This window comes from Podarcis bocagei (assembly GCF_964188305.1).
Source record: "Podarcis bocagei genome assembly, chromosome: 5".
In the NCBI taxonomy this organism is placed as follows: Eukaryota; Metazoa; Chordata; class Lepidosauria; order Squamata; family Lacertidae; genus Podarcis; species Podarcis bocagei.
This window is the reverse complement of record NC_138129.1, coordinates 37160841-37176063: the sequence shown is the minus strand read 5'-3', so window position 1 is coordinate 37176063 and position 15223 is coordinate 37160841.

The window sequence follows — 15223 nt, the reverse complement described above, 5'->3', positions numbered from 1 at the left end:
GAATGGGATTGCAGCGGCAGTCCTGACCCAGAGATTAGGAAGTTGGAACCGTCCAGTAGCTTATTTGTCAAAACAATTGGACTCAGTAGCAAAAGGATGGCCTCCATGCCTAAGGGCAGTAGCGGCCACTGCAAGCCTTGTCAAAGAAGCTGATAAATTTACCTTCGGCCAGACGATGTATGTGAATGTACCTCATGCTGTTCTGACACTCATGGAATATAAGGGTAGTTATTGGCTAACGAACCCAAGGATGGCTAGGTACCAAGGCCTATTGTGTGAAAATCCCAGGATTCATCTACGAGTAGTGAATATGCTCAATCCAGCGACTTTGCTGCCCCTACCAGAGGTAGATGATGAAGAATCACATGATTGTCTCCAAATAATGGATGAAGTTTATTCCAGTAGACCCGATCTGAAAGATGAACCATTGAAAAATCCAGATGTTGTATATTATACTGATGGTAGCAGTTACCTGCATGAAGGTGCCAGACGAGCAGGATATGCTGTGGTCACCAATGAGGAAGTTGTGGAAGCTGAAGCTTTGCCTGCTGGCACCTCAGCACAAAAAGCTGAACTTATAGGTTTAACTAGAGCTCTGCAATTGGCAGCCGGATGTAAGGCAAACATCTATACTGATTCTAAATATGCCTTCTTAACCCTGCATGCACATGGTGCTCTATGGAAAGAAAGAGGTCTAATAGGAGCCCACGGGAAAGCCTTGAAATATGGACCTGAAGTAGGAACCCTGTTAGAAGCAGTATGGGCTCCAGAACAGATTGCTGTAATGCACTGCAAAGGTCATGGACGAGGAAGGGATCCAATAACCAGAGGAAATCATGCTGCTGACAAAGCAGCCCGAGAGGCAGCCCAAAAGCCTGTGGGAGGATTTATAGCAGCCCTCATACCAGAGGTAGTTCCAGAAGAAGTTAAACCTCACTATACCCCAGAAGAGAGGAAGTGGGCTGAACAGGAAGGAGCAGTTGTGAAGGACGGTTGGATGATCCTGCCAGACAATAGGATTTATGTACCTCATCATCTAGCAGGCACAATTGTAAGAAATTATCATGAATCTACTCACCTTGGCGGTACTGCAACCAGAGAGAGTCTCAGTCGGAAGTTGTATATTATTAACCTATCACAATTAGCAACTTGCATTTCACAGAAATGTGTTCTTTGTGCTAAAAACAATCCCAGGCAGGGACCGGTACAACCTCCTGGAATCCAACATGTGGGATATGTCCCCATGGAAAGCCTAATTGTGGACTTCACAGAGCTGGTCCCTTCTAAGGGATTCAAGTATCTCCTTGTGTTTGTAGATACTCTTACCGGGTGGGTTGAAGCTTTTCCCACCCGAACTGAAAAGGCACGAGAGGTAACTAAGAGACTCCTCACTGAATTGATCCCGAGGTTTGGATTACCTAGATGCATTGGAAGTGACAATGGGCCAGCGTTCATTGATCAAGTAGTACAAGAAGTATGTCGAGTCCTACAAGTGAAATGGAGACTGCATGCAGCCTATAGGCCTCAGAGTTCAGGGAAAACTGAAAGAATGAATCGGACTCTGAAAACCCAATTGGCAAAATTAACCCAGGAAACGGGATTGGGATGGGTAGATGTGTTACCCATAACACTGTTTCGTGTTCGGTGTGCACCCACAAAAAGACTTAAGTTGTCACCTTTTGAGCTCCTGTATGGGAGACCGCCCTCCTTTGTTCAGGATATTTCAGCTGATCTTAAACAAATAGGAGACCATGTGACACAGGGACAAGTGCAATCTCTCTCCCGTGTTTTTGTTTCTCTTAACAGGTGGGCCCTCGAGCGCACGCCGTGCAGCATTGCCGAGCCGATTCATCAGTTCCAGGCTGGCGATAGCGTATGGGTGAAAGAGTGGAAACGTGATCCACTTGCACCTAAGTGGCGTGGACCTTACACCGTCTTGCTCTCTACTCCAACAGCGGTGAAGGTAGCTGAGGTGACCCCCTGGATTCATCACTCCCGTTTGAAGAAGTCCGAAGGCAGTTGGACGTGCAAAGGTGACCCCTCTAATCCTCTTAAACTGACTCTCTCCAAAAACCCCTGTATCTAGCCCTACCGGGAACGGGCTAGGTCACGGGCAACATTTGACGACCGGCCTGCTGCAGCCACAACTTGGAAGCTGGCTGACCTGCGCACGCCTGAAGCTTGAGGAGCATCTGAACCAGCGATTGTGAAAGGAAAGATTCTCTTATACAATTGATTGACTGCCCCACAATTAATTGACTGCCCACCTCCTTGTGGAACAATTATCAGAGATATTACTCATTGGGGATCCTCGGGATATATGTTTTGGTCTTGGTGGTTCCCCATTTCTGTCACTGGGGGAATTATATTGGGACTAATATTTATTTGCTATCACTATAAGGTAATCTTTTGTGGAAGGAATGCATATGCTAGACATCAACATGATTCTATTATTAATCCTGATCCCTTGGGAAGGGGAAGGGTCCTTGAATCTGGCCAAATTGACTAAATATGGATTCCACCATGACCACAATATGTGGGTAGGTTTAGCTGAAATGGTAGCCAATGTTGCAAATAGGACCAATTGCCTTGTTTGCTCTCTCGGGCCAGATGATTCAGAGGGAGGTATGCCCTTATTACCGATACCATTAGATGCCATTGGTATGGTAAGCGAAATACCACAACAAACAGAAGTACAGAATTTCCCCGGATGGAACTCAACTAAACCATTACGAGTTATACCTGTACAAGGGGAATTCTGTGTACATAGATCATCAAATGCAGCTGATTCTACCATGATAGGCTCTTCTCATTGTCACTATACTTGGGATAATATTAAGAATACCTGGGCACACGATACTACCTATCGAACTCGGGATGCCTTGCCCTGTGCACCTCCTTTTATTCATGCATGGAAAGTGGTATGGAACATAACTGTGACAGAAAAAGGCAATCTAACATACTGCACTGTGAACTCTCTACCTCTTTTGCTATTTCGCCTTCTGTACTCCACGTACCAAAGACCTCAGACCCGATGGTTGTGGTGGATATGTGGAGAATGGGCATACAAGAAACTCCCCTCCAAATGGAGTGGGACTTGTTTTCTGGGATGGGTATTACCACCAATGTGGATTATGCCCACTAATTTGCCCAAGCGTACACGAAGAAACGCTGATATTTCTCATATAGCAGGAGGAAGTACCCAAAGTTGGAGCGGTACTGATGATTGGCCACCAGAGCGCATTATAGCCTATTATGATCCTGCCTCCTGGAATCCTGGTGAGCTCATACAAGGGGCACGGGATCCTATTTATAATCTAAACAGAATAATTCGATTGCAAGCAGTAGTGGAACTTGTAACCAATGCAACGGCCAAGAGTTTGAGACTTATTGCACAACAGTTGGATGAAAGTAGAGCCGCCATTTTGCAGCTGAAAATGGGAATGGATTATGTACTTGCCAAGCAGGGAGGCCTATGTGGAGTCTTGAACTTGACAGGGAATGCCTGTTGCTTTAACATTTCAGATAATGGTGAGGCAATCCGTGTGTTGGCCACAAAGATGGAGAATATAGCACATGTCCCAGTACAAACATGGGAAGGATGGGATATGGGATGGCTCACCAATTGGTTACCTAATGTCACAGGACTCAAAGGGATACTATTGTCTTGCTTGTTTTTCTTGACAGTAGTGGTAATGGTTTTATGTATGATGCCATGTATCATTTCATGTTTTAGAAGTACAATTAGCAAGATGGTTTCAAATGAAACTCTACCTCATATCATGGCCCTATACAGAGCTTTACCTCAGGAACATGATGAAGGTCAAGCTATCAAGGACACTTGGGATGAAGGTCCTTGAGCTTGAAAGGGGGGAATGAGGCATCAGGCATAAGCCTGCATTTTATTAATGTTTGATCAGGACTTGTATATTAAAGAGGGCTTAATTTTCAAATGTTTCATGCCAGGCAGAGAAAACCTTGGCCATTCTCCTAAGACAAGGGGCCCCTTGATTGATAGCAGAAAACAATTCTCAAAGTCGTAAAAGCTGAAAATACAGACTAAGAGCAGGACATTGACCCTACATGTTACAGAAGATAACAAAGGCAGAGATAAATAATTAGGAATGGGCAAATAGTAAAATGATACCATGGGCCTCTTTTAAACCTTGAGCTGACAGAGAAAGAGAGGCTTTTTGGGAAGTCTTTTTAAAGCTGTTTCTTCCTTAAACAGATAATGGGAAAAGCAGCTTGCTGAAGGGGGGGGGGATGTAAACTGAAGAGCCTTCTTCTGAAACTGTTTTAAACTGAGTTCTTCTTTTTTTCTCTTTCTCTCTCTACTTTAAAAAGGCCTTATTCCTTTTAAAAGGTTACCTATGATAATGTATGAAATATATTAGCTTAAATATATTGGCTTAAATGTAACTATGCAAAGGATTTAGAAAGTAACAAATTTAGATGTTAGATTCTTATTTCATAGAATCATAGAGTCCTAGAGTTGGAATAGACTACAGGGGCCATTGAGCCCAGCCTCTTGCCAGACAAGAAGACGCCATCAAATGCTGTCCAGATATATTAGCTGTCAGAACATTTGTTTAGAAACCTTCAAATGAAGGATATCTTTCAATGTTGATGTGAAACTCAAGATCCTTGACATATGTTTAAGATAAAAATTTAAGATTAACCATTTGTTTTAAAAGGCAATAGGGCAGGGAGGGCAAGAGGTGAGCTGGTAATTAAGATTCCTTGTTGAGACACATGTAAGATATATTACTACTTATTTGTCATTTATAGATGTAACAATATATAGCTGTTTGTGTTCCTTATAAGGACAGGAGGATGTGGGTGTATCTTTTAGGATTGGATATAGCAATCAGCCAATAGGAAATCCAACCAGGCTGATTGGACAGAGGCAGCCCAAGGAGGAGCAAAGGGGGCTGGATTAAGGGAATATAAGTGCTGGCCATAATGGCAGGAGGCCAGGCCAGAGCTTGGTAACCATATACCACTGTGCCTCTCATTTATTTGTCTGACAAATAAATAATTATTTTAATTTCTCTATTGCTGCGTTGAATATTTCATTCCAGCTAAGCGTTAACCACAAGCAGGGTGCTACAATGGGAGGTCTGAAAGGAGAAGGTTTCTCCATGTGCATATGTCCCTTCTTCCTCCCAGGGGATTCAGAACCCTGATCATGCAGGAGAACCTGTAGGGAGAACCTGTCCTAGATGAATTGAGCAGAATCTCCTCTCCAAACCTTCTCCCAAAGTGTAGATGGGGTCAGGGCGGCACAGTAGTGTTATGGAGCCGGTAGGCATGGCCTCACTCTGCGCTTCATGCAGCTAATTTTGTGAGGGGATAATATTCCAAAAGAAGGGCTGGCACCATTATGAAGCATGCACAGGCAGATGCCAGGGCTCCAGTGCCCTGGGAGGACTCCCCTGCCCCCTGGCTGCCCCCTTGCTTATTAAAGAAAAAAATGAAATAATTTTGTATTTTTGAAAAAGAAATCAGCACTCTGGTATCAAGATTTGCCCCCAATGTCCTGGAAGTTGCATTATTTGAAGCTACGGTTGGGTAAAAGATGTCTGCAAGCACAAACACATGACAGCCACCATACTTCTGCAAAGGCAACCTTCTCTCTGCCACTCCTCCCCCCCCCCAAAAAAAAAACCCACACAAATGCTCCAGAAAAACCATTTCTGTGGCATTGGGAGCAAGGCCAAGCTAGTGGCCAGAGGTCACTTGTTAATGGTGTGGGCAAACATGTTAATTGCACATCTTTCTCTTATCAAACGTTACTTGGGAGATATGTGAGAAGCAAGGGGAAATGAGCAGGGGCACCACATCCCCTGTGATGTATAGTAAAGTTGAAAGTGTTGGATCTGTAACTAACTCCTCTGTTGCCATTCTGCCTAACAGTAGGGCAGGCCCTGCTCCATCCCCATCACAGAGAACACTGTCTCAGGTGGGACTTACGTGGCATCTTCTGCCAGCCATCTTCACATGAGTGAGTTTAACATCCTTAAACCTCCTCCAAATACCAGCACCAGCGTCAAAATCATTCATATTCCTGGGGGAAGGCATACACATCCCTTTTCTCTCCTCTGAAAGATTAGAGAAATTTCTCTCAGCTAGCAATTGAGGCAGCAGCGTTTCTCAGAGTATCTTGTGGGGCTTATTATTAGTGAATTCTGCTCAAATATTAACTAATAACTCTCTTCAGAGAGACAGTAACTTTCCCAAATGCTGCTTGGGGCAATATTCATTTTCCCCGCAGACAAGGAGAAGAAGAGCCACTATCACACCTAGGCAGACAGGCGGTAGGAAAAATCTGGCATTTCAAAGAAATGGACTCATCATACTATAGATATAAAAGAGATGAAAATGTCCATTCTGTTTTGGTCCATTTGGGAGCCGTGTGCATATTTTACAGGAATGGGGTTAATGACATTTAAGGGATGGCAATAATCCAGAAAATGAGCTAGAGAAGAGGCTGTATTATTTAGAAACTTCTTTTTTTTTTACACTTGATCAGACTGTCTAATTACCCCAGGTATCAACCTCCCCTATTTGAGACTGTGCATGACAAAGAAACAGATTCTGTACAGGTCTAGGAAATGCAGAGAATATTTACAGGAAGGGTCGATATCAGGGACCCTCCAAATGTGAATAAAAAAATTCCTTCCAGTAGCACCTTAAAGACCAACTAAGTTAGTTCTTGGTATGAGCTTTCGTGTGCATGCACACTTCTTCAGATACAAATGCGGTTGGACTCTGACTCCTATGGCCAGTGGTCTGGGCTTATGGGAGTTGTACCTGAATAACATATGAAAGACCACAGATTGCCACAGGATTTATTGCTTTGCCTCTGACAGGATATTCGTTGGAAAGTACCCAAAGGAATGCTGTTCCTAAATAGTGCTTTAGAAACCTCACACCAGCCTACGGGCCGGAATGCATCTGCAGCCGAACCTAAGATTTGATATCTGAGCTGACAAAACTAAGGATGTGCCAATCCATTCCAGTGCTGCCCTGTGTTAGGAGGATGTAAATAGTACCTGGTGTTGTTGAGAATAACACATTCCGCCTCCAGTTTGGCTGTTTTAACATGATGTGCTACAGGCTTTAATGCATTCATCCTCACAACCTCCCTGCCGCTTGGATGTGTTGAGGCAAATAAAGGGCTTAGCCTTTAGGACTCCTGTGGGAAGGGAATAATAAGCAGTCCATTTGCTGTGGCCTCAGCAGCTCCGCAACCTCCTCCTGCCATGCAGATGAAGACAATGAAGACATCAGAAAGGTGACACTCAGTGGTGTGAGACTTGACTCTTCATTACTGACTCATCAAGCTGTGGGATCGATTCCATTTTCCCACAGTTTATTGTAAGTTCAAAGCTTGGTTAGCTTTAGCATTTCATTTTCTAAAGGTTCCCTGCACTCCTAAGACAGACATCAAAGAGAGAGGGGTATTAGAGAGGTCAATGAAGCACTCGGAAATGGCAAGAGCACCTGTGGAAGTGGATCGCTCTGTTCATTAAGATGTATCACCATAAGCCTTTGCTCAAAGAAGACTTGCAAAGAAAAACAGCTGAGGAAGAAAGCGCAGGGGGATAGTTTGTGAAATAACCTGAGAACTGCCGTAATCAGACATACTTATATGGCTGTCTTCTGAGGCCTGGCCTGGAAAGCAAGAGAATGCTATCAACTTCCCTGTACAGTGGTACCTCGGGTTAAGAATTAATTCGTTCCGGAGGTCCGTTGTTAACCTGAAACTGTTCTTAACCTGAGGTACCACTTTAGCTAATGGGACCTCCTGCTGCCGCCATGCCACCACCATGTAATTTCTGTTCTCATCCTGAAGCAAAGTTCTTAACCTGAGGTACTTTTTCTGGGTTAGAAGAGTCTGTAACCTGAAGCGTCTGTAACCTGAAGCGTCTGTAACCCGAGGTACAACTGTATATCATGGGTGGGGGACTCCTTTGCAGACTGGTGGGCCAGGGTGAAATCAGGCAAAGCAATAAATTAAAATTCACCTTAGTACAGGAGACTAGTTTCTACAGACTGATGCTCTATCCTCCATCCCAGCAGCCAAGAGGCATTATTAGACAAAGCCACTTCCGGCTTGCCCCACGTGAGCGGGGGCTGGTCCGAAGCCTATGGAGGTGAGGGCCAAAGGCACGCCCCAGAGCGGTGACCCGGGGGAGCTCCTAGTCAATGTGCCTCGGCAGGAGACTCCCCCGATATAGTGTTAACCCTTCCCCGTGTCTCCAGCAAATGGGCTGGAGCCGGATAGTCGTTAGGACCAATGCCTAAGCCAATGCCTCTCATTCCTGAATTCAATAAAGTTGTGGCCTAATTCGCCCAATTAACCTTATATTATGGTGTCTCGTGTCCTTATTTATCCTGGTGGGGGGCGGGAACTCGCCACGCAATGACACTTTCCTGCCTGTCAAAAACGCTCAAGGAAGCAGGGCTGCTAAGAGTGTGTGGCTGAGGAGGGGCTGTAGCCTTGGAGGAGCCCAATGGCCAGATAGAGAGCCCTAGTGGCCACATTTGGACCCCAAGCCTGAGGTTACCCACCTCTGCTTTAAACTGCAGTCCAGCAAATGATGGAACTGGAAGCTTCTCCATATGTTATTAACTGTGTATTGCAGAAAGTGGCTTTGGCTATCAGTACAGTACTTTTCAAACTCAACATTTTTCAAACTGTAGAGCCAGTGCAATATAAGCAGTTAGAGCATGAGACTCGGACCTGGGAGACCAGGGTTCAAATCTGCACTTGGCCAAGAAGCTTATTGGGTGACCACATCACAGCATAACCTATCTGACAGGGTTGCTGTGCAGATAAAATTAGAGGTGCCATATGTCCGGAATTTCCTGGACATGTCCAGGATTTAACCAGCGAAAATAGCATCCAGGTCTGGGATTTTGAGGTTGATTGCTTAAACAACTTTTGTGTCCTGAGGAGAGGGAGAACCATGTACAGCACTTTGAGCTCCTCAGCGAAACAGGTGATATATAAATTCAATAAATAAATGTAGCTGGGGAGCATAGGCAGAGAATGGCCTGAAGAGTCCTGGGGTTGTTGTGTTTCTGAAGCTAAGCAGGCCTGGGCCTGACCAGAACTCACATGCCACTCTGAGCACCAACCACACATTATGTTAAATGCATAGCATGCACTTACATCTGTTTGTTTTAGAACCAATACAAAATTTCTTACTAGCTTAGCCCAAAACAGCTACAACTTGCATCCCTTTCTGAAAGTGAGTAAGGAGGTAGAGCTTTCCACCTCAGAGGTCATCACTGTAAAGGTCTAGATACCAGCAACTACAGTTCTAATTTTCCACAGCACTGGAATGTGAAGCAGTGGGTTTCAATCTCTAGGTGTAAAAATATCTGGGCGGCTTGTGGATCCCACCCTAAGTGACATTGAGAACAACCTACTATGAACTACAGTCCAAATGATGTTAAAGGAACACTGGCAAGGAATGCTGTTGTGCTCATGCCCTGGGCATCTGGTTGTCTACTCTTAGGGAGAATCTTCTTGTGTTCTTCTAAGTCTGGTATATGTCCATTTTATACACAAACACATACAGTGGTACCTCAGGTTAAGTACTTAATTCATTCTGAAGGTCCGTACTTAACCACTTTAGCTAATGGGGCCTCCTGCTGCTGCCGCGCCGCTGCTGCACGATTTCTGTTCTCATCCTGAAGCAAAGTTCTTAACCCGAGGTACTATTTCTGGGTTAGTGGAGTTTGTAACCTGAAGCGTCTGTAACCTGAAGCGTATGTAACCTGAGGTACCACTGTAGATAATATGTAAAAATCGTATCTGCTCCTGCTGATCAGTATTGCTGTAAGTGATCATGAATGGCTAAGAAGTTTCACCTTCCCTTGTAACGTGTAGTTTCTATATATCGATTTTGGTTGCTTGCTTCCTTTAGCAGCTACATAGCTGGCAAGGAAAGGTCTTCTGCCACTCTTAAAGGCAAAGGAGCCCAGAGGGGAAGGTAGCAATCCTAGACATTGCTGCATTTTAAATCGTTTTTTGTCGGCTGCCTGTCTGTTCAAAGCCTATCACAACAGGATGCACTGAGAATGATATGGATCACTACTTCCTCATGCATATTCTTTCAGTACTGTGGGACATTAAGCCCATTCCTGCTATCAGTCACTGACTCTTGATTTCACATCTGGAACAAGTCTCATCATCGGCTGAAATCTGCCTCTCTGCTCAACTTCCGTAGGTGCGTCTTCTCAGAACAAGGTGAGCTGTTCCTTGGCTGCAGAATCCCTGTCTAAATGTTCAGAGTCAGGTCACAGCTGGGGGAAATGGCACATTAGCATAGAACTCATTTTATTTCTCTGGCTCCCTGTTGTGCTCTTGTCTGCAGCCATTAAGGATGAAGCAATCTCCTTGTTGCAGAGGCCTGCCACAGGAAAAAGGCTGCTGGTGCAAAGTTAGGCTCAGCATTTGACAGGTACAAGCTTCCAAAACGAGAGTTCTAGTGAAGGAATCACTCTTTGAAATGGGAGCACTGCTTTGGATATCAGTAAGAGATGCAAAGGGATGCAGGTGGCGCTGTGGGTTAAACCACAGAGCCTAGGACTTGCCGATCAGAAGGTTGGCGGTTCGAATCCCCGCGACGGGGTGAGCTCCCGTTGCTCGGTCCCAGCTCCTGCCAACCTAGCAGTTCAAAAGAACATCAAAGTGCAAGTAGATAAATAGGTACCACTCTGGTGGGAAGGTAAAGGCATTTCTGTGCGCTGCTCTGGTTCGCCAGAAGCGGCTTAGTCATGCTGGCCACATGACCCGGAAACTGTACGCCAGCTCCCTCAGCCAGTAAAGCGAGATGAGCACCACAACCCCAGAGTCGTCCGTGACTGGACCTAATGGTCAGGGGTCCCTTTACCTTTAAGAGACACAAAGCTGTTCACACTGCATTTATTCATGTCCTAATTTGAGGTCCCCAAACTGCAAGGAAAAGTAAGTTTGGGGGTTCAGAAATCAGACAGGGTCGCTGGAGGAGTATATGGATAACCTGTCAGGAGTATAAGGCTAATTTGAGCCAACAACCCCAACCCCATCACACACACAAACAAAACTCACTGCAACCAACCATTCCCTCCCCCCTCTCCCCTCCCAATATCACAATGCCTACGATAGCAGTATCTCACACCAAATGTAACTTACCTATAGAAAAGACTCTGTGAACTGAGAACAGAGACACTATTTGTACCTTTGTTATCCATGAAAATCTTTCAATAAAAATAAATCATACAAATAAATCAGACAGAGTGTGTGTGGGCAGGTTAGTGGGGAACCACATAATCTCACGTTCCTTTGTTCTCACAAACTCTGCTCTCAACTTTGAAGCTTGCACACCACCCTATTAAGGCAAGCTGACTGGGAGCTGTGATTGCCACCTTCTTCCTAACACAGCCCCTCTGCCATGAGCACTCAGTAATTCAGCAGGTGCAGCTGCTTCTCGCTAAACATTTGTCACCTTCTTCCGGCATGGTTCCTGTACCTTTAACAGCTGCATGCTAGGAGGAAGTCCAACTGATGAAGCTTTCCCTATCACTGCATCTGAAGCTTCTGTTCTGTTCATACATACATCATTTTGTTTGTATGCCACCTTGCCATCTTACGTGAAAAATACACAAGTGCAAGCACAACAAAAGCAGACATAAACAATAAATAACACATCAATAAGTACACAGTCAAACTGAAAGAATTTCCACATCAATCATAATAAGATCTAAAATAAAGATAGAAAAAAATAATATCAATACTAGCAGCAAACCCTCCCCTCTCAAAAAAACCCTAAACAATAGCCCAGCCCAAGAGTCTGTTCAGCAGCCTTAGCACCCTACCTTCCAAGGCCATGTAGAAAAACCTAAGGCACAGAAGCCAAGCCAGGACAAAAAATAGACAGACAATACTATTTCATGGTAGCATCTGAGGTATCCAAGGCAGATAAAAAGGAATCTCATTAACATGTGGAATATGTGGGTCATTTCTTGGATTTAACACATGGAACCGATTCCACTTTTTCTGGCAAGGTTCGTGCCAAAATTCATCACATGCAACATTGCATAAGGATAGTGTGCTTTCCCGACTCAATTTTTAACTCGGATGCAGTAGGTAAGGGCTTGGGACTCTAGCCAGGAGGGGGTGGGAAATAGGACCACAGAATGCTTAGGCGGTATTACTAAGGGCGCTTCCACATGGCAATTAATTGTGGACTCAGCCAAGTTAACGATGGCCTCATCAAAATGCCATCTCATCTTATTTCTTCATTTAATCCAGATGTTTCCCCTTCAATCCAAATCCATGCTCAGCTTCGTTTGCGAAATATAGTTTTGTTTTCAATCTCATTTTTATCAAGCTTTTAGGAAATTTTTTGGAATTGGTTTTATATGAACTACTTAGAGATTTTCCACATTATGTAAGCATTATAAACATTTGATAAATAAATGCACCATTTCCATGGAAAAATCTGATAAGGAAAAAATAAACTCTGGGGGAAATCCGGATTTAAAAGTGAGGGGATGGCACAGGCCATGGGGGGAGGGGTGGACTTGCATGCCTGTGCAGCACAAAGTCCGTAATAAATTGCCTTCTGTCTTGGAATGGTACACACTCTCTGCACATTACCAGGAGAGGAATATGTCACATTCCAATCCAAAATGCGATGTGCAAAACTCTTAACATGGAAATAACCTGCACCTGCTGAACTTTGCTGTTACTTTGCAGTTTTGGCATGTTTCTGTCCCGCTGCACTAAGCCTTTTTGTGCAATGACATTAAAATCCCAGTAACATTTGTTAAACAGGGCACCTGGGGAGGGTTGGCAGCTTTCCTCTTCACCTGGCTCAGTGGCACGATACCCGCCAAGCTGCACCGCTCGCCAGAAGGTGAATGGATGCGCTGAGCCAAGTGGTACTAGAGAAGGGAAATGGCTAATTGCCTGTCAGGGACGAGATGAATATGAGATGCTGATCTTTAATTGCAAACAATTACATTTGCAAGAAACAAGCTCGCCCACATACATGACGTGCAGCTTCTAATTAAACGTTAAACACATTCATTTCTCCCCTTCCCTTCTTCCGTTCCACCCCTCCCTTGATTTTCTGTAGAAAGTAATTAACTATCTTGTCTACAGGTAAACCATTAATTAATACTTTGCTCATTATGATCAAGATCAGATTGTTTTGATTTATTCGGTGCTACTTTTTTTCTTAATGCAATTACTCCCTGATCCTCGGGAAGGTACAGTGGCAGCTGATCTTTTATGCATGGGAAGCATCACCTTGGAAGTGCGCAGTGTTGGAAGCAGCGTTCCAGAGGCTCATCTTTGGACTGAAAATGCATCACTCTACAGCACAGCATTCATATAGTAAACAGTGAGGTGATAAGGGAATGAAATGAAGTTCAGAAAATTACATACATTCGTAATTATGTAATTAATGGGGTAAATCACAAAACAGCTATTGATAACATAAGTGTGTGTGTGTGTGTGTGTGTGTGTGTGTGTGTGTGTGTGTGTTTGCCTCTAGCTTTGCATGCAGAAGGTCCCTGGTTCAGTCTGTGGCATCTCCAGGTAGGGCTGTCAGAGACCCCTCCATGAAACGATGGGAAGCCTCTGCCAATGCCATAGCTGTCAACTTACAGATTTGAAAATAAGGGACCAGCAGCCTTGAAAATAAGGGACCAGCAGCCAAAATAAGGGGCCTGCAGCCTCACCTGTTCCAGGCACTCCAGTCTTCCTGTCCTCCTTCAGTCTGGTCAAACTCATGCTGGGTAGCTTCGAGAACACTGTCCAACCAACTCTGTAACCAGAGGTTCAACTGAATAGAATATGAATCACATGCACCACAAGGCCTATGCAACCTCAACGTAAGATGGCTCCCCGGCCTGGCTTTGCACTGCAAAGTTTGCAGCAGCACGTGCAACAAACTGGCGTCCAGCATTCAAAAACCGCCTCAGCTTGCATTAACTAGCCACACACAAGGCATGCACGCTCCACCCCCCAGTCGTTCTTAGACTTCTTATTGGGTGAGCAACACAGCCAAGCAACACAGTTGGAGCCTCCCTCCTCCCTGGCCGGCAGGGAGGGAGGGAGAGGAGCTGTTTCCTTTGAAATTTAAGGGACATCATTTAAGGGACATTTAAGGGACATCCATCAATAAGGGACAGCAGCGGGACATGGCGCTGGAATAAGGGACTGTCCCTTCAAATAAGGGACACTTGACAGCTATGGCCAATGCACTGTCTCAGTATAAAATAGTTTCCTATGCCTCCTCTCTTAGAAAGTCTCCCCCTGCCTGACACAAGGAGGTTGAGGGAGTGAAATGGCTCAGGAGCCCAGTACCTCAGGACCCCAGTACCTCTCCAGGACCCTGCAATCATTATCTGAGTCTCTTCTTCATGAGTCTCCTCCACAAGATGTCCAGTAGGTGGCAACACGAGAACAGGCCTTTTCTGCAGTGGCTCCCTAGGGAGACTCACCAGGTGCCTTTGTTACATATCTTTAGGCTCCAAGCAAAAGCATTCCTTTTTCATCAGGCCTTAGGCTTTTAATTAGTTATAACCTTGTTGTGTGGGTGCGATGTTTTAATCTAGTTCTTAATAGACTTATCTTTTGGGGGTTTTTTAAATGCTGGTTTTAATGTAAGCATGTGTTTGTTTTTTGCTTACAATATTGTAAGGCACTTTGAGTTCCCAAGCAAAAAAAGTGACAAATGCATTATTATTTTTATTATTATCACTACTACTACTACTACTACTACTACTACTACTACTATTTGCAACTCATTTGTGCTGCAGAGAATTGTTCAAGCACCAGCAATAATGTGGTAGTTTGCAGGAAGCATTACAGTACAAGCTAAAGCAGAATAAACACACTACCAAGGCGCTGTTATTGTGTCAAGAGTGTGCTGCGGAATACACCTGCAATAAAACATCAATCTGGAGGGGCCCTATGACCACCTGAACCTTTATTTGACCTTTAGGTTGCTGAGAGATGTAATCAGACAAATTGCCACTAGAGGCTGCCCTAAACTGCAAAATCAAGCCAGGCCTCAGGCGAAACAAAAAGAATACCCTCTGTACAACAATTGTCAGAAATATGAGTCTTGCAGTTCCTTCCATCTCAGTTCCTAGAAGTGTGCAGCCCAGGTTCTTTGCTAATGCTGTCTAAACAATGCAAGGCATTCCA